This window comes from Rattus norvegicus, chromosome 4 (genome assembly GCF_021556685.1).
Source record: "Rattus norvegicus strain SHRSP/BbbUtx chromosome 4, alternate assembly SHRSP_T2T, whole genome shotgun sequence".
Classification (NCBI taxonomy): Eukaryota; Metazoa; Chordata; class Mammalia; order Rodentia; family Muridae; genus Rattus; species Rattus norvegicus.
The window spans coordinates 98,140,495-98,162,933 of NC_141537.1; the positions used below are offsets into that span (position 1 = coordinate 98,140,495).

Consider the following 22,439-nt stretch of genomic DNA (forward strand, 5'->3'; position numbering starts at 1 on the left):
TCTCACTTCTCAGATCTCTGCTACATTCCAGAGTGACCTCCCAACCTTCCTCCTGAGGTGTCCTGCTTCCATTCTGTCTGCTGACCTTAGGGTTGCAGTCCTTTTCTCCCAACTAATATCAGATCAAGTTCTCCTCTCCCCCAACCCCCATCCCCTATCCGTCCTCTCTCTCTCCATCCCTCCCTCCCCTCTTGTGGTTCCTTTCTTCACTTTCCCAAGTTGAACTGAGGTGCCCTCACTTGGACCCTTCAGCTTGTTGAAATTTTGGAAGAACTCTTATCAAGCATTTTTTACTTTTACTAATTTTGGTGTGAAAATGAGTTTTCATTTCTCTGCAAAGAGACCCAAGTATTTTTTTTAATACTTGAATTGTATAATAATTCTCCTTTTAGTGGTAGAAACATTTGCAAAAGTACTTTTGAGTGTTATCACTTTATAGTCTCATTAAAAATATCTGATTATCCACCTCTCTTGAATCCTTACATTCAGGATGCTAATAGTATATTTTAAGTTTTGCCATTCCATACATAGCTTTAAAAAGACTTTCTATACCTAGTTATGATATTTAACTTTTTAAAAAATTTCTATGTTTTCTTCATATCTTATTCAGGTTATTATCCATGCCTATACTTTTCTGTTTTTGGCTTAGACTCTTTATATTGTTAATGGTGTAATTTTATTCATTTTGATTTTTTTGTTGTACATCCTAAAAAAAGACCCCATGTGAATACATAATTTCTATACCTTGCATTTTAAGTTGTAATACATCATTATACCCACCAGCTAAATTCTATTGTAGATTCAAATTTTTGAGGTCTAAACAGTTAATATTTCCTCTTATGTAGTTGTAATTAAGTCAGCAAACCACATAAAAATCAATTGATCATTATTTGTATCCTTTCTGGCTCTATAAGCACATTTTCACTTACAGTCTATTATCTGATTAAATTGTGGATTTTAACTATTGTCATTTTTGATGCAGTAAATAAGCACTTACATGTATTTTAACCTATTCTCTCCACTCATCACTTTCTTGGAATATTTTATTAAATTACTTATACTCTATCAAAATTATTATGAATATATAATTTCATATAAAGTTCTTGATGTATTTTCTATTACTTTTCTTTCTTTTCATAATTGCATATTTTTATTTACATTTCAAATGTTATTCCCTTTCCTGGTTTCCATAAGCTCCCTATCCGATCCCGACTCCCCATTCTTCTATGAGGGTGTTCTACCTCCCCAACACACCCTTACTACTTTCCCCATGTTATTCCCCTAAATTGGAGGTCCAGTCTTGGCAGGACAAAGTCTTCTCCTCCCATTGGTGCCCATCAAGGCCATCCTATAATAGAGATGCAGTTGGAGTAATGGGTCTGCACATGAGTAGTCTTTGGGTAGTGGTTTTGTCCCTGGGAGGTCTGGTTAGTTGGTGTTGTTGTTCTTATGGGATTGCAAACCTCTTCAGCTCCTTGAAACCTTACTCTAACTCCTCCAATGGGGAACCCATTCTCAGGTCATTCGTTGGCTGCTAGCATTCACCTTTATGTTTGTTATGCTTTGGTTGAGACTCTCAGGAGACAGTTATATCAGTCTCTTGTCAGCATGTACTTCTTGGCTTCATCAATATTGTCTAGGTTTGGTGGATATATATATATGGACTGGATACCAAAGTGGGACAGACTCTGCTCATTGCTTCAGTCTGTGTTCTAAACTTTTTCTTCATTTCTATTCCTATGAATATTTTTATTTCCCCCTTTATGAAGAGCTGAACTATCTGCACTTTGGTCATCCTTCTTTAGCTTCATTTGGTCTTTGGTTTGTATCTTGGGTAATTCGAGGTTTGGGGCTAATATCCACTTATTAGTGAGTATATAGCATTTGTGTGTTTTTGTGATTGGGTTACCTCACTCAGGATGATATTTTCTAGTTCATCTTTTGACATAGAATTCATGAAGTTATTGTTTTTGATAACTGAGTAGTACTCAACTGTTTAGATATACCACAATTTCTGTACCCGTTCCTCTGTTGAAGGGCATATGGGTTCTTTCCTGCTACTAGTTATTATAAATAAGGCTGCTATGAACAAAGTGGAGCATGTGTCCTTGTTTTACGTTGGAGCATCATGTGGGTATATGCCCAGGAGAGGTATATCTGGGTCCTCAGTTAGTGCAATGTCCAATTTTCTGAGGAACCTCAAGACTGATTTCCAGAGTGGTTGTACCAGTTGTAATCCCACCAACAATATAGTCGTGTTCTTCTTTCTCCACATCCTTGCCAGCATCTGTTCTCACCTGAGCATTTGTTCTTAGCCATTCTGTCTGGTGTCAGGTGGAATCTCAGGGTTGTTTTTATTTGCAGTTTGCTGATGACTAAGGATGTGGAACATTTCTTTAGGAACTTCTCAGAAATTTGATAATCTTCAGCTGAGAATTCTTTCTTCATCTGTACCCTAATATTTAATAGATTTATTTGATTCTCTGAAGTCTACCTTCTTGAGTTTTTTGTATATATTGTATTTTACCCCTCTATTTGATGAAGGGTAGAGAAAGGTCATTTTCCAATCTGTTGTTTGCTGTTTTGTTCTAATGACAATGTCCTTTGCTTTATAGAAACTTTGCAATTTTATGAGGTCCCACTTATTTATTCTTGATTTTATTGCATAAGCCATTGGTGTTTTGTTCAGGAAAATTTCCCTGGTGCCCATGTGTTTCAGGCTCCTCCCTACTTTTCATTCTATTAGGTTGAGTCTATCTGGTTTTATTTGGAAGTCATGGATGCACTTGGATTTAGGCCAATATAGGCAATGAGAATGGGTCAATGTGCATTCTTCCACATGTTGACCTTCAGTTCAACCAGCATCATTTTTTGAAAATACTATCCTTTTTGCAATTGGATGGTTAAGCTCCTTTGTCAGAAATCAAGTGACCATATGTGTGTGGGTTCATTTCTTCAATTGTATTCCATTGATCTACCTGTCTCTCTCTGAACCAATACCATACAGCTTTTATCACTATTGCTCTGTAATATAGCTTGAAGTCAGGGATGGTGATTCCCCTAGAACATCTTTTATTGTTGAGGATCCTTTTGTCTATCCTGTTTTTTTTTTATTCCAGATGAATTTGCAAATTGCTGTTTCTTACTCTACAAAGAATTGATTTAGAATTTTGATGGAGATTGCATTGAATCTGTAGATTGATTTTTGGCAAAATGAACATTTTTACTATATTAATCCTGCCAATCTATTAGCATGGGAGGCCTTTCCATCTTCTGAGATCTTCTTCAATTTCTTTCTTCAGAGACTTGAAGTTCTTGTCATACAGATCTTTCCCTTGCTTGTTTAGAGTAACAATGATCTATTTTATGTTATTTGTGACTATTTTGAAGGATGTCATTTCCCTAATTTCTTTTTCAGCCCATTTATCCTTTGAATAGAGGAAGACTTCTGATTTGTTTCAGTTAATTTTATACTCAGTCACTTTGCTGAAGTTGTTTATCAGGCTTAGTAGTTCTCTGGTTGAACTTTTGAGGTCATTAAATATACTATCATGTCATCTGCAACAGTGATATTTTTAGTATTTCCTTTCCAATTTTATTGCTTTGACCTCCTTTTGTCATCTGATTGCTTTGGCTAGGATTTTGAGTACTATAGTGAATAAGTAGGGAGAGAGTGGGCAACTTGTCTAGGCCAGGAATTTAGTGGCATTGCTTCAAGTTTCTCCCCATTTAGTTTGATGTTGGCTACTGGTTTGCTGTATATTCCTTTCACTATGTTTAGGTATGGGCAATGAATTCCTGATCTTACTAGGACTTTTGATACGAAGGAGTGTTGAATATTGTCAAATGCTTTCTCAGCATCTAATGAGATGTTCATGTATTCTTTAGTTAGTTTACATATTGGATTATGTTGATGGATTTCCGTATATTGGCTCATCCCTGCATCCCTGGGATGAAGCCTACTTGAGGATGATAGATGACCATTTTGATGTGTTCTTGGATTGGGTTTGCGAGAATTTTATCGAGTATTTTTGCTTCTATATTCATAAGAGAAATTGGTCTGAAGTTTTGTTTCTTCTTTGGGTCTTTGTGTGTAATTGTGACTTCATAGAAGGAATTTGGGAGTGCTCTGTCTGTTTCTATTTTGTGGAATAATTTGGATAGTATTGGTATGAGGTATTCTATGAAGGTGTGATAGAAGTCTACACTAAACACATCTGGTCTTCAGCTGTTTTTGGTTTGGAGAATTTTAATAACTGCTCCTCCTTCTTTTGGAGGTACAGGGCTGTGTAAATGGTTTATCAGATCCTGATTTCACTTTGGTACCTGGTATCTGTCTGTAAAATTATCCATTTCCTCCAAATGTTCCAGATTTTTTGAATAGAGGCTTTTGTGGTAGCATTTGAGGTTTTTTTTAAAAATTTCCTCAGATTCTGTTTTTATGTTTCCCCGTTGCATTTCTCACTTCATTAATTTGCATACCCTCTCTGCCCTATGCTTATTCTGGCTAAGGGTTTATTTATCTTGTTGATTTTCTCAGAGAAACAGCTCCTGGTTTTGATGATACTTTGTATCATTATTTTTGTTTTTACTTTGATTTCATCCCTGAGTTTGATTATACTCTGCAAGTTTATTCCTCTTCGGTTTATTTGCTTATTTTTCTTTTAGAGCTTTTACGGGTGCTGTCAAGCTTCTAGAGTATGCTTTCTCAGGTTTCCTTGGAGGCACTCAGAGTTATGTGTTTTCCTCCTAGTGCTGCTTTCATTGTGTCCCTTCACAATGTGCCATCCTTTTCATTAAGTTTTAAAAAGTCTTTAAATTCTTCATTTCTTCCTTGAGCAAGTTATTATTGAGCAGTGCATTATTTAACTTCAATATGTATGTGGGTCTTCGGTCATTTTTGTTGTTATTGATGACCAGCCTTAGTCCGTGGTTAGCTGATATGATACATGGGATTATTTCAATCTTCTTGTATCTGTTGAGGCCTGTTTTGTGACCAATTATTTGGTCAGTTTTTTTACAAGGTACCATTAGATGCTGAGAAAAAGGTATATTCTTTTGTTTTAGGATGAATTCTTCTATAAATTTTGGTTAAACTCTTATGGTTCATAACTTCTGTTAGTTTCTTTGCGTCTCTCTTTAGTTTCTGCTTCCATTATCTTTCCATTGATGGGAGTGGGATGTTGAAATCTCCCACTATTATTTCATGAGACACAATATGTACTTTAAGCTTCAGGAAGGTGTCTTTTATGAATGTAGGTGCCCTTGCATTTGAAGCATAGATATTCAGGATTGAGAGTTCTTCTTGATGGATTTTTCCTCTGATGTATATGAAGTGCCTTTCTTGATGTTTTTCGATAACTTTTGATCGAAAGTTGATTTTATTCCATAGTAGAATGGCTACCCATGCTTGTTTCATGGGACTCTTTTTTCTGGAGAATTTTTTCCAGACTTTTACTTTGTGCTCATGTCTGTCCTTGACACTGAAGTATGTTTCCTTCATGTATGAAAATACTGGGTCCTCTTTATGTATGCAGTCTCTTTGTCTTGTCTTTTTGTTGGGGGAATTGAGTCATTGATGTTAAGAGATATTAGGGGATAGTGACTGTTGTTTCATGTTATTTTTGTTGTTAGAAGTAGAATTATGTTTGTGTGTCCCTCTCCTTTTGGGTTTTTTGCAAGAAGATGACTTTCTTGCTTTTTCTAGGGTATAGTCCCCCCTCTTGTGTTGGAGTTTTCCATCCCTTATCCTTTGTAGGGCTGGGTTTGTGGAAAGATATTATATAAATTTGGATTTTTCATGGAATATCTTGGTTTTTCCATCTATGTAAATTGAAAGTTTTGCTGGGTATAGTAGCCTGGACTGTTCTTTGCATTCTCTTAGGGTCTGTATGACATCTGCCCAGGATCTTCTGGGTTTCATAGTCTCTGGTGTGAAGTCTGGTATAATTCTGATAGGTCTGCCTTTATACTTTAGTTGACATTTTCTCCTTCCTGGTTTTAATATTCTTTCTTTGTTCTGTGCATTTGATGTTTTGACTATTATGTGACAGGAAGAATTCCTTTTCTGATCCAAACTATTTAGAGTTCTGTAGGCTTTTTCTATGATTCTGGACATCTCTTTAAGTTAGGGAAGTTTTCTTCTATAATTTACTGGCCCTTCCAGTTGGGAGTCTTTGCTCTCTTCTCTACCTTTCATCCTTAGGTTTGATCTTCTCCCTGTTTCCTGGATGTTTTGGGTTACATCAGGGGCTTTTTTACCTTTTACATTTTCTTTAACCATTGCGTCAATTCTTTCTATGGTATCTTTTGCCCCTGATGTTCTATCTTCTATCTATTGTATTCTGTTGGTGATGCTTTGTCTACAACTACTAGTTTCTTTCCTAGGTTATCTATCTCCAGGGTTGCCTGCCTTTGTGATATCTTTATCCTTTCTATTTCCATTTTAAAATCCTTGATGGATTTGTTCAATTCCTTCACCTGTTTTGTTGTGTTTTCCTGTAACTTGTTAAGGCATTTTTTATGCTTCCTCTTTAAGGGCTTCTATTTATCTACCTGCACTGTCCTGTATTGTTTAGGGGAGTTATTTATGTCCTTCGTAAAGTCTTCTATCATCACCATGAGATGTGATTTTAAATCCAAATCTTGCTTTGCTGGTATGTTTGGATATCCAGTATTTGCTTTGATGGGAGAACTGGGCTCTGATTATGCCAAGTAGTCTTGGATTCTGTTGCTTATGTTCCTGTGCTTGCCTCTCACCATCAGGTTTTCTCTGGTGATAGGTTGTCTCTGACAGTGGCTTGACCCTCCTGTATGTCTGTGTGTCAGCACTTATGTAGAAATGTTTTGTTACAGCTAGAACTTGGTAGAAAAAGCTGTGAGACTATTTCATCTCAGGGCACAGGCAGAAACTGGAAAGTTCCTTTTCAGTCTGCTCCTGGGATTTTGTGTCCTGATGCCTTCAGGCAGACCACTCAGAGCAGAAGATTTGGTTGTACCCCTGCTTTAAAGTGTGTCAGTGTTCCTAGTGACGGGCTTTTAGCTCTGGGTGCAGTCAGAAACTAGATGGTTCCTTTCCCTGACTTCACTAAGCTTCTCTTTGTACAGATTTTTTTTATAACCTTGTAGCTAAGGTCATTTCTGAGTTTCCCAAGATGCTTTTGACTTCATCTTCTTTAAATTCAAGAGCTGTAATGATTGTCAGAGTGATAATTTGTCTCAATGTATTACTTTTTTAAAAATTATGAAGATTTGGGGGCAGAGGAAGCAATGTTATAATTTGAATCTATAGTGTTCTCAAGTGTTCAGTTGAAAACTTAATCTTTTTTTTTTTTTTTTTGGTTCTTTTTTTCGGAGCTGGGGACCGAACCCAGGGCCTTGCGCTTCCTAGGCAAGCGCTCTACCACTGAGCTAAATCCCCAACCCCTGAAAACTTAATCTTTAATAGATTATACCATTAGGAAACACTAGCAAGTGGAAGAAAATAAGAGATTCCTTAGATCAAAAAGTAACTGCATAGTGTTTCTGATGAAAAGTTTTTTTTTTTTATTTTTCTTTTGTGATTTTCAGTTTTGTACTTGTACTTTAGTCTCTCATGGTCACTCTGTACCGTTTTCCTTCCTTTCATTCTTTAACAACGCTACTTTACTTATGTACCCTCTACTACCATGCTCTTGGTCAACTCAGAGCCAGGAGCAATGCTTTGGAGTTATGATGGTTAGACATTTGAGATTCTGTCAGAGAAAAGAACCATGTCTTCCTTTAAATTTATTTTTTAAAATTTTCTCCCTAGAAATGTTCAAAGCTGACAATCAGTGTTTTATAGCAATGAATACCTCTGAAACTCTCTCATCTTAAAGTTTTCACATTGTAACCACCTGATAACAATTTGAGAAATGTTGGAATATTAAGGAATGCCACAGGCTTAGAAAAATCAAATAAAGTGTTTTCAATTGGCTCTCTGTGGCTAAATGTCAGTGGATTCATAACTGATTAATAATATAATTTCCCAACTGTTCCCGAGTTGTTGAGTCCTGAAGGATCCAGGCAGGTTCCTCTGAGCAGAAGTGGTGGTCTTACCTCTGCTCTCAGGAGTGTCAGTACTTCTGGAGACTGGCTTTCAGCTTCAGGGACAGGCAGAAACCAGAAGGATCCTGTCTCTGACTGCTCCTAAGTTTCTGTGTCTAGAGGGGTCCAGTTGGATTCCTCTTTTTTTTTCCTTCAGAGCTGAGTTCTGAACCCAGGACCTTGGGCTTGCTAGGCAAGAGCTCTACCACTGAGCTAAATCCCCAACCCCCAGTTGGGTTCCTCTTAGGACAGGAATATGAGCAGAAGTGGTGGTCTCTTCTGAGCTCTCAGGATTTTGCAAGTCTGAGAGACCAGCTCTCTCCCCCACAGGATCTGTGTACAGAGAGTTGTGGAACCATGTCTGCTCTGGCGCAGGCAGAAACAGGAAGAATCCTGTCCCAGACTGCTCCTGAGTTCTTGCGTCCTGAGGATTCCATGCTGGTACCTCAGAGCAAAAGTGGTGGTCTTACCTGTCTTTTCTCAGGTGTGCCAGAGCTCCTGGAATTTGGCTTTCAGCTATGGGCACAGGGGGAGACCAGAAGGATCCTGTCCCTGTCTGCTTCTATTTTCTTGTGTCCAGAGGGTTCTATGCAGGTTCTTCTTGGGCCAGGATTGTGAGCAGAAGTGCTTGTCTCCTCTGAGCTCTCAGGATTTTCCACACTTCTGAGAGTCTAGCTCTCTCCACCATAGGATCTGGGTATGGGGTGCCCATTGTGAGACTTAGAGAAAGAATTGAAGGATCTGAAGGGGTTTGCCATCCCGTCAGAACGACAATATCAAGTAAAATGAGTTACCAGCTACTAAACCACCATCCAAAGAGTACACATGGACATACCTATGGCTCCAGCTGCATATGTAGCAGAGGTTAGCCTTTTTGGGCACCAATGGGAGGAGAAGCCCTTGGTTCTGCCAAGGTTCAACCCTTCAGTGTAGTGGAATTTAAAGGCAGGGAGGGTGTAAGTAGTGGGTGGTTGGTTGGGGGCACACCCTCATAGATGAAAGGGGTGGGGAATTGGATAAGTGGTTTATGGACAGGAAGCCAGGAAAAGGGGATAACATTTGAAATGTAAGTAAAAAATCCAATAAAAAGATACAACTGCCTTACAGTTCTAGATGTAAACCATCTCCTGAATTAACCTCAAGGATAATGACATCTGTGGGTTTCATCTAGACTCCAGAAACCAGAGTCTAATGCTAGCACTATTCTCAGAAACCATCTTAGCCTGACCAATGAGCACTATCCCCCAAATTTTTTTCACTGTAACAAACTCTCTGTATACCTCAACTATCTCTCTGCCTAGTAGAAAAAACACATGTGCCATATATTTCAGAATATTCATGTCATCTCAAACTCATAACTATACCTGAAAAGTTCTTTTGACATGTAAATTTCAATTTAAACCTTCTAGAGCCTAGACTTGGATAGTTATAAGAAAGAAAGACTCAGTGAGGTTCATTATTCCCAAAAAATTAGCTTGTATTCTCTCCTCAAAACATGACCTTTTAAAAATCTGTTTTATTAATCAACTCAATGTGTTTTATAATCACAAACCTCAACAAGTACAGGTATTTACTCAATACGTGTGAGGTAGAGTATCATAAGAAGTTGTTGAATAATTTTAGAAGGTATCAATGCTCACTATTTTAGCTTCAGTGCATACTTTCCTAGGCAGGTATAATCTAATACAAAATTATTTAGCACTGAATGCAATCTAAGGCCCGTTTGTAAAGGAAAGTTGAATGTTTGTGGAATTCCTTTCATATTTGCCCATATCATTAAAGGAGCTGTGTAAAAATTCAGATCCCAGATGCCCTGCAAACTATTGATTCATGTGTTTTTGGTTTAGAAGAGCTGTAGCCCTCCTCTTATGATGAACTGTGAGTGTTCTGTGTGAATCTTCCTAAGATTTTGGTGGTATCATGTGAGAACTCAGACATGTTTTCCAAGCCTCAAAAATCAAAGAGAGAGTCAGGTAGAGTTATTAGATATCCGCAGGACAAAGACAGAGACAGAGAAGGCAGCATTATTATTAACCCATCCAAAAGCTGATGCATGACACTCCTGAGGGTGATGGTGTTTTTCATATTGAAGGAGTTGCCTTAGGACTAGGTATTTGTTCTCATATATCATTCAAGTCCAGGCCCCTGGAAAACCAGCTCATTCAGACTCATGCTGCAACATTGTAGGACCTTTCAGTTAGTTTCTGCAAGACCCCAAGGATTCCCTGACTTGAGGACAAAGTATTGAAAAATGAGTACATTGTATTTCTCCTGATTACAAATAAAGTTGGATGGTCAAGACAAAGACAGATGTGTGATCTGTGATCCTCAAATATCTGTGTTATAAGAATGCACAAACATTTCTGCATAGTAGCTTGTTTGGAGACTTTGATTCACAAACAGACAAGGTGCTGCCAGAATCAGGATAATACCTCCAATTACTGCTAAAGAACAAAATGTGAAAATAGCAGTATTTTCCATTATAGTACTCAATTGTATCATCATCAGTCAACCCTTTATGTTGACAGACCATGAGACATAACGAAAAGTGGTAGAAAAATATGGAGAATCCCAAACTGAGTAAAAATTGTGCCCATTTAGTTTATAAGGATGAATGTATCTACATGTTCACATAAAGTCAGATCTTCCAGTGACTCAGATTGCTAGGAACAAGGTGTTATATGTACATGTACTATGTTTTTAGTATCATTGGACTGTACTTTGCAAAGTTAAAACTGTAAAATCGCAGTGAGTATAGTTATGACAAATTGTCCTACTAACTTTAAGTAATGACTACTCCAAACACTTCACATGGGGAACACATACTATTTTTTAGTTCATTTTAATTATTTGAGTGAGCTAACAATCTAATAGTTTCTTCTCTGTTGTTTATTCCTTGACAGCAGGATATAGTTTTACATTACAGTAGTTAATCTTTGAAATGTATTATTCAATATAGAGACTAACTACATTACAAATGTCATTCGTAAGTTTAAATACTTGAGAAAAAAATTCATTCTCTGGAGACATACATGTGGTTTGACCTCAGGCATCTGGGGACCCTGGGCTTGTGCTAAGTGCTGAGATGAATAAGCCTTTGAGCTGTACTCAGCACTACCTGGTTCCCAATGATTTGCATACAGTCACTGCACAGTCTTGGGAACTTCTTCATATACCAGTCACACATATACTGTGCAATTGTCATTGCAGTCAGAACTCAGAATGGACATGAGGGTCCATGCTCAGTTTCTTGGGTTATTGTTGCTCTGGTTTGCAGATAAAATGAACAAAAATGGGAATTTCACTGAATAGTGTTGACTGTTATTTGGGTGATGTCATCGTTTATAATGCTTAACTATGTGGGTATTCCTTATGTCTGTACTCCTAGGTGCCAGATGCGACATCCAGTTGACCCAGTCTCCATCCTCCATGTCTGCATCTCTGGGAGACAGAGTCAGTCTTACTTGCCAGTCAAGCCAGGGCATTGGAAATTATTTAAGCTGGTACCAGCATAAACCAGGGAAACCTCCTAAGCCTATGATTTATTATGCAACCAACTTGGCAGATGGGGTCCCATCAAGATTCAGTGGCAGTAGGTCTGGGTCAGATTATTCTCTCACCATCAGCAGCCTGGAGTCTGAAGATACAGCAATCTATTACTGTCTACAGTATGATGAGTACCCTTCCACAGTGATACAAGTCATAACATAAACCCCAAAGAAGCAGAAGTGAGAGGCTTCCTTGCTCCATCTGCTTCTGTTCACATATCAGCCACTCTAAGCATTTCTCAGATGTCACAAGTAAAGTCTGACAACATACCTAAAAGGAAATACTTGAGAAAGTCCATTACTGAAAGACTGGGGAATTTGGACTTGCTAATTAAATCATTATCAGTGTGTGCATACCATGTGTGCTTTCCTGTTATTGGGTTATCTCACTCAGGAAGATTTTTCTAGTTCAAATCCACTTGCCAATGAATTTTCATGAAGTCATTGTTTTTGATAGCTGAGTAGTAATTCATTGAATAGATGTACCACATTTTCTGTATCCATCTCTGTTGAAGGAGATCTTGGTTATTTCCAACTCCTGGCTATTATAAATAAGGCTTCTAGTGGAGGATGTATCTTTGTTGTACGTTGGAACATCTTTTGGGTATATGCCCAGGAGAGGTATAGCTGGGTCCTCAGTTAGTGCAATGTCCAATTTTCTGAGGCACCTCCAGACTGATTTCCACAGTGGTTGTACCACTTTGCAATCCCTCCAGCAATGGAGGAGTGTTCTTCTTTTTTCATATCCTCACCAGCATCTGTTGTCACCTGAAATTTTTATCTTAACCATTCTGACTTGTGTGAGGTGGAATCTCAGTGTTGTTTTGATTTGCATTTGCCTGATGACTAAAAATTTTGAGCATTTCTTTAGGTACTTCTCAGCCATTCATTATTCCATGGTTGGGAATTCTTTGTTCAGCTCAGTACTCCATTTTTAATTGGGTCATTTAGCTTTCTGGAGCCTAACTTCTTGAGTTCTTTTTATATTTTGGATATTTGCCTTCTTTCAGATGAAGGATTGGTAAAGATCTTTTCCCAATCTTTTGTTTGCCATTTTGTCCAAATGACAATGTCCTTTGCCTTACAGAAGCTTTGCAATTTTATGAGGTCCCATTTGTAGATTCTTGATCTTAGAGCATAAGCCATGTGTTTTGTTGAGGAAAATTTCCCCATTGCTCATGTCATTGAGACACATCCTCACTTTTTCTTCTATTAGTTTGAGCTTATCATGTTTGATTTGGGAGTCCTTGCTCCATTTGTACTTAAGTTTTATACAGGGCAATGAGAATGATTCGATTGGCATTCTTCTACATGCTAACGTTTTGTTGAACCAGACCATTTTTGGAAAGCCTGTCTTTTTTCCATTGGATGGTTTTAGCTTCTTTGTGAAATATCAAGTGACCATAGATGTGTGGGTTCATTTCTGGGTCTTCAATTCCATTCCACTGATGTACCTGCATGTTTCTGCAGTTGATCTTAGCCAAAAGGCTGAGAGGCAATTACCTGCCTGTCTCTGTATCAATACCATACAGTTTTTGTCACTATTTCTCTGTAATACTGCTTGAGGTCAAGGATGGTGATTCCCTGAGAAGTTCTATAATTGTTGAGTATAGTTTTCATTATCCTGGGTTTTTTGGTAATCCAAATGAATTTGCAAATTTCTCTTTCTAACCCTATGAAGAATTGAGTTGGATTTTGATGGACATTGCATTAAATCTATAGATTCTTTTCAAAAAATGGCCATTTTTACTATATTATTCCTGCCAATCCATGAGCATGGGTGGTCTTCCCATCTTCTGAGGTCTTCTTCAACTTCTTTCTTCAGAGCCTTGAAGTATTTTTCATACATATCTTTCACTTGCTTGGTTAGAGTCACACCGAGGTATTTCATGTTACTTGTGATTATTGTGAATGGTGTCATTTCCCTAATTTCTTTCTCACCCTGTTTATCCTTTGAGTAGAGGAAGGCTACTGATTTGTTTGAGTTAATTTTATATCCAGTAACTTTGCTGAAGTTTTTTTTACCAAGGCTTAGTAGTTCTCTTTTGGAACTTTTAGGGTCACTTAAGTATACTTTCATATTATCTGCAAATGGTGATATTTTGTGTTCTTCCTTTCCATTGTGTATACGTTTGACCTTCTTTTATGTTCTACGTGTTCTTGCTAGGGCTTCAAATACTATATTGAATAAGCAGCAAGATTGTGCGTAGCCTTGTTTTAGTGGGATTGCTTCAAATTTTCTCCATTTATTTTATTGCTAGCTTTCTGTTTGCTGTATATTGCTCTTACTATTTTTAGGTATGCACCTTCAATTCTTGATTTTTCCAGGACGTTTATCATGAAGGAGTGTTGAATTTTGTCAAATGCTTCCAAAGTATCTAATGAAATGATGCTATTTTTTCCTTTGTCTTTGTTTATATAGTGAATTACATTGATGGATTTCCTTATATTGAACCATCCTTCCATCCCTGGGATGAAGCTTATTTGATCGTGATGGATGATTGTTTTGATGTTGTCTTGGATTCAGTTTGTGAGTAGAAGTGGCAGTCTCCCATGAAGTTACAGCATTTTCCTCACTTCTGGGACTTCAGCTTTCTCACCCATGGCATTTGGGTGCAGGGAGCTGTGGAACTGGTTTAGTTCAGTCGTCCTGTATTTCTTTTATGGAATTATTTATGTCCTTTTTAAAGACCTTTATCATCATCATGAGATGTGATTTTAAATCCAAATCTTTCCTTTCTTGTGTGGTTGGATATGCAGTAGTTTTTTGGTAGAAGAAATGGGCTCTGATGATGCCAAGTAATCTTGGTTTCTATTGCTTAAGTTCTTATTCTTGCCTCTTGCCATCTGTTTATCTGTAGTGTTAGATTTTCTTGCTGTCTCTCTTAGTGGCTTGTCCCTCCTGCAAGGTTGTGTGTCAGCACTCCTGGAGACTGGCTTTCTTCAAGCAGGATCTGGGTAGAGAGAGCTGTGACACAGGGTCATCACAAGATGCAGGCAGAAATAAGAAGGATCCTGTCCCAGACTCCAACATGGTCCTTGTGTCCAGAGCTCCAGTTGGGTTTCTTTTGGGCCAGGATTTTTGCAGGAGTGGTGCTCTCACCTCTCCTGTCAGGTTTCTTAGCACTTCATAGAGTCCTGCTTTCTTTCCCCTTTGGATTTTTGTCCAGAGAGCTGTAGACCGAGTCAGCTCTGTGCACAGGTGGAAACTGGATGGATCCTTCTTCCTAACCTTCACACTTTGGCCTTAGTTAGCAATAATGCTTCACCACTATGAGATGTCCCAGGGAGCAGTACAAATTCACAAGTCACATCTTTAAGAACTGAGGATATAGACTACCCTGTATCTAAACATGAGTGACCCTGGTTTGGGAAGACGGATAGAAGTTATCACTCTTTCCATGCTCTTGCCCTGTAACAGCCATATGTACTTGTATAGTAACAGAACAAAGAAATTTATCACCTGAGCATTTTAATGCATTGGTAGAAACATTGATATGACAATTTTTTTGCTATACGACATCTATAGAATCACTATTTATATCAGTCTATAAAATGTGAAATATCACAAACTAGAAATGAAGTTAATTAGGAGTGGTGATGTGGCACACCTCATATTATCCTATTATGACTACTTTCTTTCATTTAAATCTCTCACTCATCTCCTGTTAGGAGATGTTAAAAATATAACATTTCTGAAATGCAAAAATATAAAGGAAGAAACAAAGGCCAAAGATGAATAGAGAGGAGATTATTTTGAAAGAATTTATTTGTGTATGATTACTTATGATCAAAAGACACTGTATCAATTTTTAAAGATTTAATAATAAAAGCAAAACAGAAGATAACATCGGTCTTCTCCTTAGTATTAATATTTAGATTCTCACCTACCCAGATAATAGGAATGTAATAGAAGTAATGAATTTACGAGTTGCCATTCAGGTGTGTCTTCTCTCCTAGATTTGTGGATAGAATCGTCTTCTTCAGGTGATGTTGCTTTTGGAATGTGTGGGATCTGAAAGAATATGACTGAATTGAACTGTATAACCCTGGGGACATATTTCCGAGGAATGATTCTGTCCTCACTCTCTGGTTCACTCACTTTCTTGCCTCCTGTCTATCAAGACAGGGTCAGGAACTTTGTGCAAATACAGACTCACTGTCACATGATTCTGGTTTTTCAGAAATGGAGAAAGCAACACATTTGGGGTCTTGAAGGCCTCTTACAAGACCTCATAGAAATGTATTTGAGGTTAGTCAGTACATGGCATCTTGGATATCTATGTAGGTACATTCTGAAGGCAATGCCTTGATTTCTGATGATGATGCAAAGCATACACCAGATCTAGGAAGAAATAGATGCCAAGAACCTAGGATATATTTGTAAAGAGTAGGCTAAATATGATGCCACCGCAAGATAGACTACTTGGCTATAGAGAACAAAGTTATGGATTTATGGCTTCCAAAGCTTGTGTGATTTCCTGTCAACCTCTTCATTCTCTGCAAGATAGCTATGGTGCCTCATGATATAATCTTTACACCGTTTAGTTATGGCCTTGCTTTTGTTCAGTTGTTGCTTTGGATGTTTTATATGTTCTTCTAAAATGAGAATGCTCACCATGTTCTATTGTTTGTTGGAAATTTATTATGCATTTTCAGCTTTTCTTATTTTGTTCCTTTTTGAGACATGATCTCTATAACAGGCTAAATTTACACAGAATATCTTTCTTAATATATGTCACAAATTCTACCATTATAAATATTTAATACAGTAATCATCTTGTCACAAATTCTACTGTTACAGATATTTAATATATTAATCACCTTCTTTTTACAGATTTTATATTATGTTATAGTTAAACTCATTTCTTTAATCTCCAGGGGGTTTATGATGCCACTTTGGAAAATGCAGGATCTTTAAGTATGGACAGAGTGATAAATTGTCTCTATGTATTTTTCATTTTAAGACCATTTGGGTGCTAGAGAAATAATGTTATAGTTTGAACCTACACTGTTTCCCTGAGTGCCTCGGTTGAAATCTCAAGCCTTAGTACATTGTACCATTAAGAAGTGCAAGCAACTGAGAGATTTCCTGTAGTTAGAAAGAAAAGGTAACTGCAAGTGTCTCTGAATAAAAGTTTTTTGTTTTGTTCTTTTGTTTTTTGCTTTTGTTCCTAACACTTGGCCTAAAGTGCTAAGTCACTCTATCTCTTTCATTCTTTGAACCAAGCTTCTCTACTTCATGTTTCCTCTACTGGCAGGTGAAATCACCACTTTCACATGAACAATGGGCGCTCTCTCTCACAGTTCTCTTTTCCATTATAACAACAACTCTGTATACTCAACTCCCTCTCTCCCTGTAAGAAAAACATATGTGAGTATATTGATTTTGCCAATATATTTCAGAATTTCTATATCATCTTAAACTTTTAATTCAACTACTCCTAGAAGGGCATTTTGGCATGTCAATTTTAATTTTGAGGTTTTAAGCCTAGACTTGGATAGTTATAGGAAGGTACTGTGAAGCCCATTATTCCTCTACTAGTAGCCATTATCATTTCCTCAAAATCTGGCCTTTTAGAAATCTGGAAAAAAAACCAGAAGGCATATTTATTAAGCAACTGATTATGAACACACACAAATCTTAAGGTGTACAGTGTTTATTCAAGTTTTATGAGTTGGTTGAATGTTTTTCAAAGGTAGCAATGCTGAGTACTGAACCATCAACACATACTTTCATATGAAGTTATAATCCAAACCCCAAATCATTTGTAACTTAACCTGATTTACGGTGAAGGAAAGTTGAATGTTTCTGGAATTCCCATCATATTTTCACTTATCACTAAAGGAGATGTGGTAAGAATTCACATCCCAGATGCCCTGCACAGTAATCATTTACTTGCCATTTGAAATTGGGAGAAACTGTCATTCTCTTATTATCCTGAATATCTTCCTCAGATCCTGGGCCTATGATGTAAGAATGTAGAAAGGTCTTTCAAGCCTCAAAGATCATAGAGAGATCCAGATACAGCTGTTAAATATCAGAAGAAAGACAGTGCAGTGAAAAGATGGAGAATACACCATTTCTATTTATCCATCCAAAAGCTGCTGTGGGATACTTCTGATAGGAATGGTGCTCTGTGTACTGAAGAAGCTGCAGTATGACTAGGTGTACCAACCCATCCCACAAGTCCAGCTACTGGAAAATTAGTGGGTTCCAGATTAATCTCATACTGTCATGTCTTTCATTCCCTTGATTCAGGACAAAGATACTATGAATAAAAGGTTTTACTTGACCTGATGATGAATAAGACTGAATGGTCAAGACAAAGATAGTGATGTGTCATCTGTGGTATTCAAATATATGTGTTAGGAGGGTGCACTAACCTTTCTGCATCTTAGCTTGTTTGGCGACTATGACGCACATGGAGATAGTGAGGCTGTTACTTGAATCAGGATAATTTCTCCAGTTACTGCTCAAGAAAGAAAGTTGAAAATATCATTAGTAAGTCACAGCAGAGCCATGTATTGAGTAGCTCTGTTTTCTGTTATGATACTCAAGTCTGTCATCACTGGTCAAATATTTGTATTGAGGAATCTTTGGAAAAATAGCAAATAGCAGAAAAGATCAAAATATATAAGATCCAAAACTGAGCAAAAGGTATACCCATTAAGTCTGCAGGCATGAAAGAACCTCTGTCTTCGTATGGAGTTGAACTTCAGGTGATGCAGTTTTTGATATCAGGGTGTTTTCTATGCACTTACAGCGTATTTCCTCTCAAACTGTTGTTAACAAGATTAAAGCTATAAAATCTTACATTTAATTCATTAAGAATGTATTTGATAAATTACCATTTTAATTTAAAGCAATGCCTACCCCAAACTGCCAAACACTTCACAAGGGAAACACATCCTATTTTTTTTAACCAACCATAATTATTTGAGTGCGTTAAAGATCTAGTAGTTTCGTCTCTGTTGTGTATTTTCTGACTGCTAGATACTCTTCTCAATAACCCCAGTATATCTTTAAAATATATTATATAAAATAGAGCTTACAAACATTAGAAAAGCCATATATAATTTTAAATCATTGAATAGAAATGCAATTCTCTCTGTCTCTTTCTCTCGCTGTCTCTGTCTCTGTCTCTCTCTGTCTATATCTATAACTCTACCTATATCTATCTATCTATCTATCTATCTATCTATCTATCTATCTATCTATCTATCTATCTATCTATCTATCTATATACAGTCTGACTTTGGGCATCCTGGGACCCTGGGCTTATGCTATGTTCTGAGATGACTGTAATGACTGCTGTAATGACGGCTAAATGGTTCCCAATTATTTGCTTATACTCATTGCACAGCTTTAGGGACTTCAATATAGTGCCAGTATGATTGCATGCAGGATCAGCCTGGACATGAGGCCCCTTGCTCAGTTTCTTGGGTTCATGTTCTTCTGGTTTCCAGGTAAAATAAAATTGAACAGCGAATTCACTGTAATACAGGCATTTGGGAAATGTCTCTTTTTCATCACGCTTAACTATGTGCATATTTGATTTGTCTCCACTCCTAGGTGCAGCATATGACATCCAGATGACCTCCATCCTCCATGTCTGCATCTCTGGAAGACAGAGTGACTGACTATTACTTTCTGGGCAAGCACTAGCAGTAATTAAAATTGTTCCAGCAAAAATCAGGGAAATATCCTAAGCACCTGATGTATCTTGCAATCAGTTTGGCAGATGGGTCCCATCAAGATTCAGTGGCAGTCTACCTTGGTCAGATTATTCTCTCACCACCCACAGTCTGGAGTCTGAAGGTATGGCAATCTACTATTGTCTACAGTATAAAGAGTTTCCTTTCACAGTGATACAAATCATTACATAAATCCCCATGGAAGCAGAAGTGAGAGGCTAAGCTGTCCCAGGTGCTTCTCCTCATGAGGGACCCACTGAAACTCTTAGATGTCACAGGTTATTAACAAAGGTATCAAAGAGTCATTTATTTGTCCAAATGAAGCTACACCACTCACTTGGTACCCTATCTTTCAGTCTTTTCATCTTCAGCAATATAGAGTACCAAATATCTTTTCTGCCTTAACGGAGGACACAGTCCTTTTCTTTGCGGAGTTATAACATAAGCTGGGACTCATGAAGAACAGTACAAGTTTCTCCCGACTTTCCAAGCACACATTATTAAATAAAAAGATTAGTTTGTAATTGTCAGTACTTAAGAGGGAAGGGAATGATTACCTAGAGAAGCTGACAGTGGAAAGGGTTATTTGGTTTTCTCAGAAATGCTAGGACCCATGTGACAGGGAAAGGTAACAGTGTCTAGCTGTTATCTGTGCTGTGTCTTGAAATTCCAGGAAGCTGGTACTGATGCTCCCAGCAGTCTGCATCACTTCACACAGATTATTCTGGCTCTTATTTTCAAAGCTCTGCTTAAGTGAAAATAATACCATTAAATCATACTCATATGACTTCTTATCCCGTGGCATGGAGTGGAATTCCTATTTGCCTATATGAAATAATAGATAATAAAGGGTTTTCTTAAAGATTATTCTAGAAATTGCATTATTGAACAATTGAATTCTGCAGCATAGTTTTTGAAACAAACGAAACACCAGCACAGTTTCTATATGTTATTCCCTTATGTTTTTAGAAATTGTGTCTGTGTAAGATCTATTTCCTATATCTCTATTATACCCCATCAATCTATCCACCTCTCTGTGTACCTACAGTATACACAGTCTCTGTCTCTCTTTCTCTGTCTCTCTCTTTGTATTTGTGTGTGTGTGTGTGTGTGTGTGTGTGTGTGTGTGTATTTCCTCCTTTCCTCCTTCCTTTCCTCTCCATCTCTCTTAGGCTAAGTTTTATTTATTTTTTTTTAATTTTTTTCATAGATTTCTCATCATGTAATCCAAACACATAATCTGTCCCACCCTTGATACCTGCAACACTTCACCCTTGCACATTACTATCTACCTGATTTTATCTCTACAGAGAAAAATATCTTGTCATGGAAACTGTAGTGTGTTACAGTGTACTCTACAGTACACACTTTTGTGTATACTTCAAAGCTTGCAAATCTTTATTGCAATGACTCATTGGCCTGGTACAAGATGATGATTTTGTCTTCTACTTCTCTATCAGTATTTTCACATCACCGGGACTTCTACTGGATAACCTGTTGTTGTCCTGTGGAGATCCTGTAGTTTTGATTTGTAGGACTTGCTCCATTATGCACTCCAGCAAGACATCACTGGGGTAGATATTGTGGTGGGACAATTCAAAACCCTGGATCTAGGCCTGAGTGCTGTCCACCCTCATGCTCTTGTTGTAGGCTCACCAGCAGCCTCCACAATCAGTGCCAGATCTGTCTTGCTCTCCAGATGAGGTGCAGTGCCAACTCTTCCAAACGATGCAGCTGGTGATGGACTTGACCTGTTCTTCCACTCTAATGACCTCAGGAGCAGTGGGGAGTGGTGAGAAAGAGTAGGAAGGTGTGTCTTCCTTGTGTGCACCATTGTTCAGCAGACAAGAGGTAAGGTCAGCTGTATTGTGCTCAGGCATTTGGGGTTGTCTCATCTGCATCCTGCTTAGGCATGGCCAGTTCTAATGTGCTGCCCAGGTGAGATGCAGGGCCTCCTGTCTAAAGTGCTGTGGGAACTGAGGGTAAGAGCCAGCTCTCCTGCTCTTATAATCCCATTGATGCCAATGGATGGATGCGATTTCTCTGTCCCACTGCACAGCAACAGTGGCAGGGACAGCTCCTCCACATTCATGGCATCAAGCCTAGCTCCTTTACAACCTTCTCATCCAGGGTAAGGTCTACTGTGGGAGCCGTATTGGATTTGGGCCTGGTTGCTTTGTCACTGTGTGGCACAAGAAGTTTACATTCACAGAATGTTGTCAGCCTGAACAAGACCCTTCTGGGTCTCCAACAAGGTTTGACCCCTGCTGAGCCCTGCCCTTGCATGTGGAAGCCTTTTGTCCCCAACTGGGAACAGTCTGGCCAGGTACTTCTCACCTGAGTCAGAATTAGGCTGGCCTTCCTGGTTATTTCCCTAATTTATTCAGGCCACATAGTCGGTCCTTTGTTACCGAAGTTTCAGCCAGGGTTCCCCACTGTGCTTGACAGATACCTGCTAAGTGGTGTTCTTTGGATATATAGTTTGGTCAATAAAGAAACCAGAGGCTCTCTTCCTCTTCTGGCTTGACATGAATAACCTGTGTGTGTGTGCTTCTTTCATCCCACAGGCTTTCGCCCGATTCTCGGTACCGTGTCCAGACAAGAGGTAAGGTCAGCTGTATTGTGCTCAGGCATTTGGGGTTGTCTCATCTGCATCCTGCTTAGGCATGGCCAGTTCTAATGTGCTGCCCAGGTGAGATGCAGGGCCTCCTGTCTAAAGTGCTGTGGGAACTGAGGGTAAGAGCCAGCTCTCCTGCTCTTATAATCCCATTGATGCCAATGGATGGATGCGATTTCTCTGTCCCACTGCACAGCAACAGTGGCAGGGACAGCTCCTCCACATTCATGGCATCAAGCCTAGCTCCTTTACAACCTTCTCATCCAGGGTAAGGTCTACTATGCTCTGCAGGTGAGATTCAAGGTCTAGTCTCTGGAATGCTTCGTTCGGTAAGTAAGGGATAGAGCCATATCTCCCACTCCAATATTCTCTGAGCCAGATTTTATCCCTTTCTGTAGGTGGCAAAAGTTGAGGGGTGGCATCTCTCCCTTCTGCATGTCACCACATGGCAGAGAAGTGGCATAGCTAGCTTTCTCATGACCAGACCCTCTTGTCCAGCTCTTCTGTCC

General features: G+C 38.4%; 1 pseudogene; it reads left to right on the forward strand.

Moving 5' to 3' along the window:
* Positions 1-8,424: 8,424 nt before the first annotated feature.
* On the forward strand, positions 8,425-11,778 carry Igkvl8 (immunoglobulin kappa variable like 8; annotated as a pseudogene).
* The last annotated feature ends 10,661 nt before the right edge of the window (positions 11,779-22,439 follow it).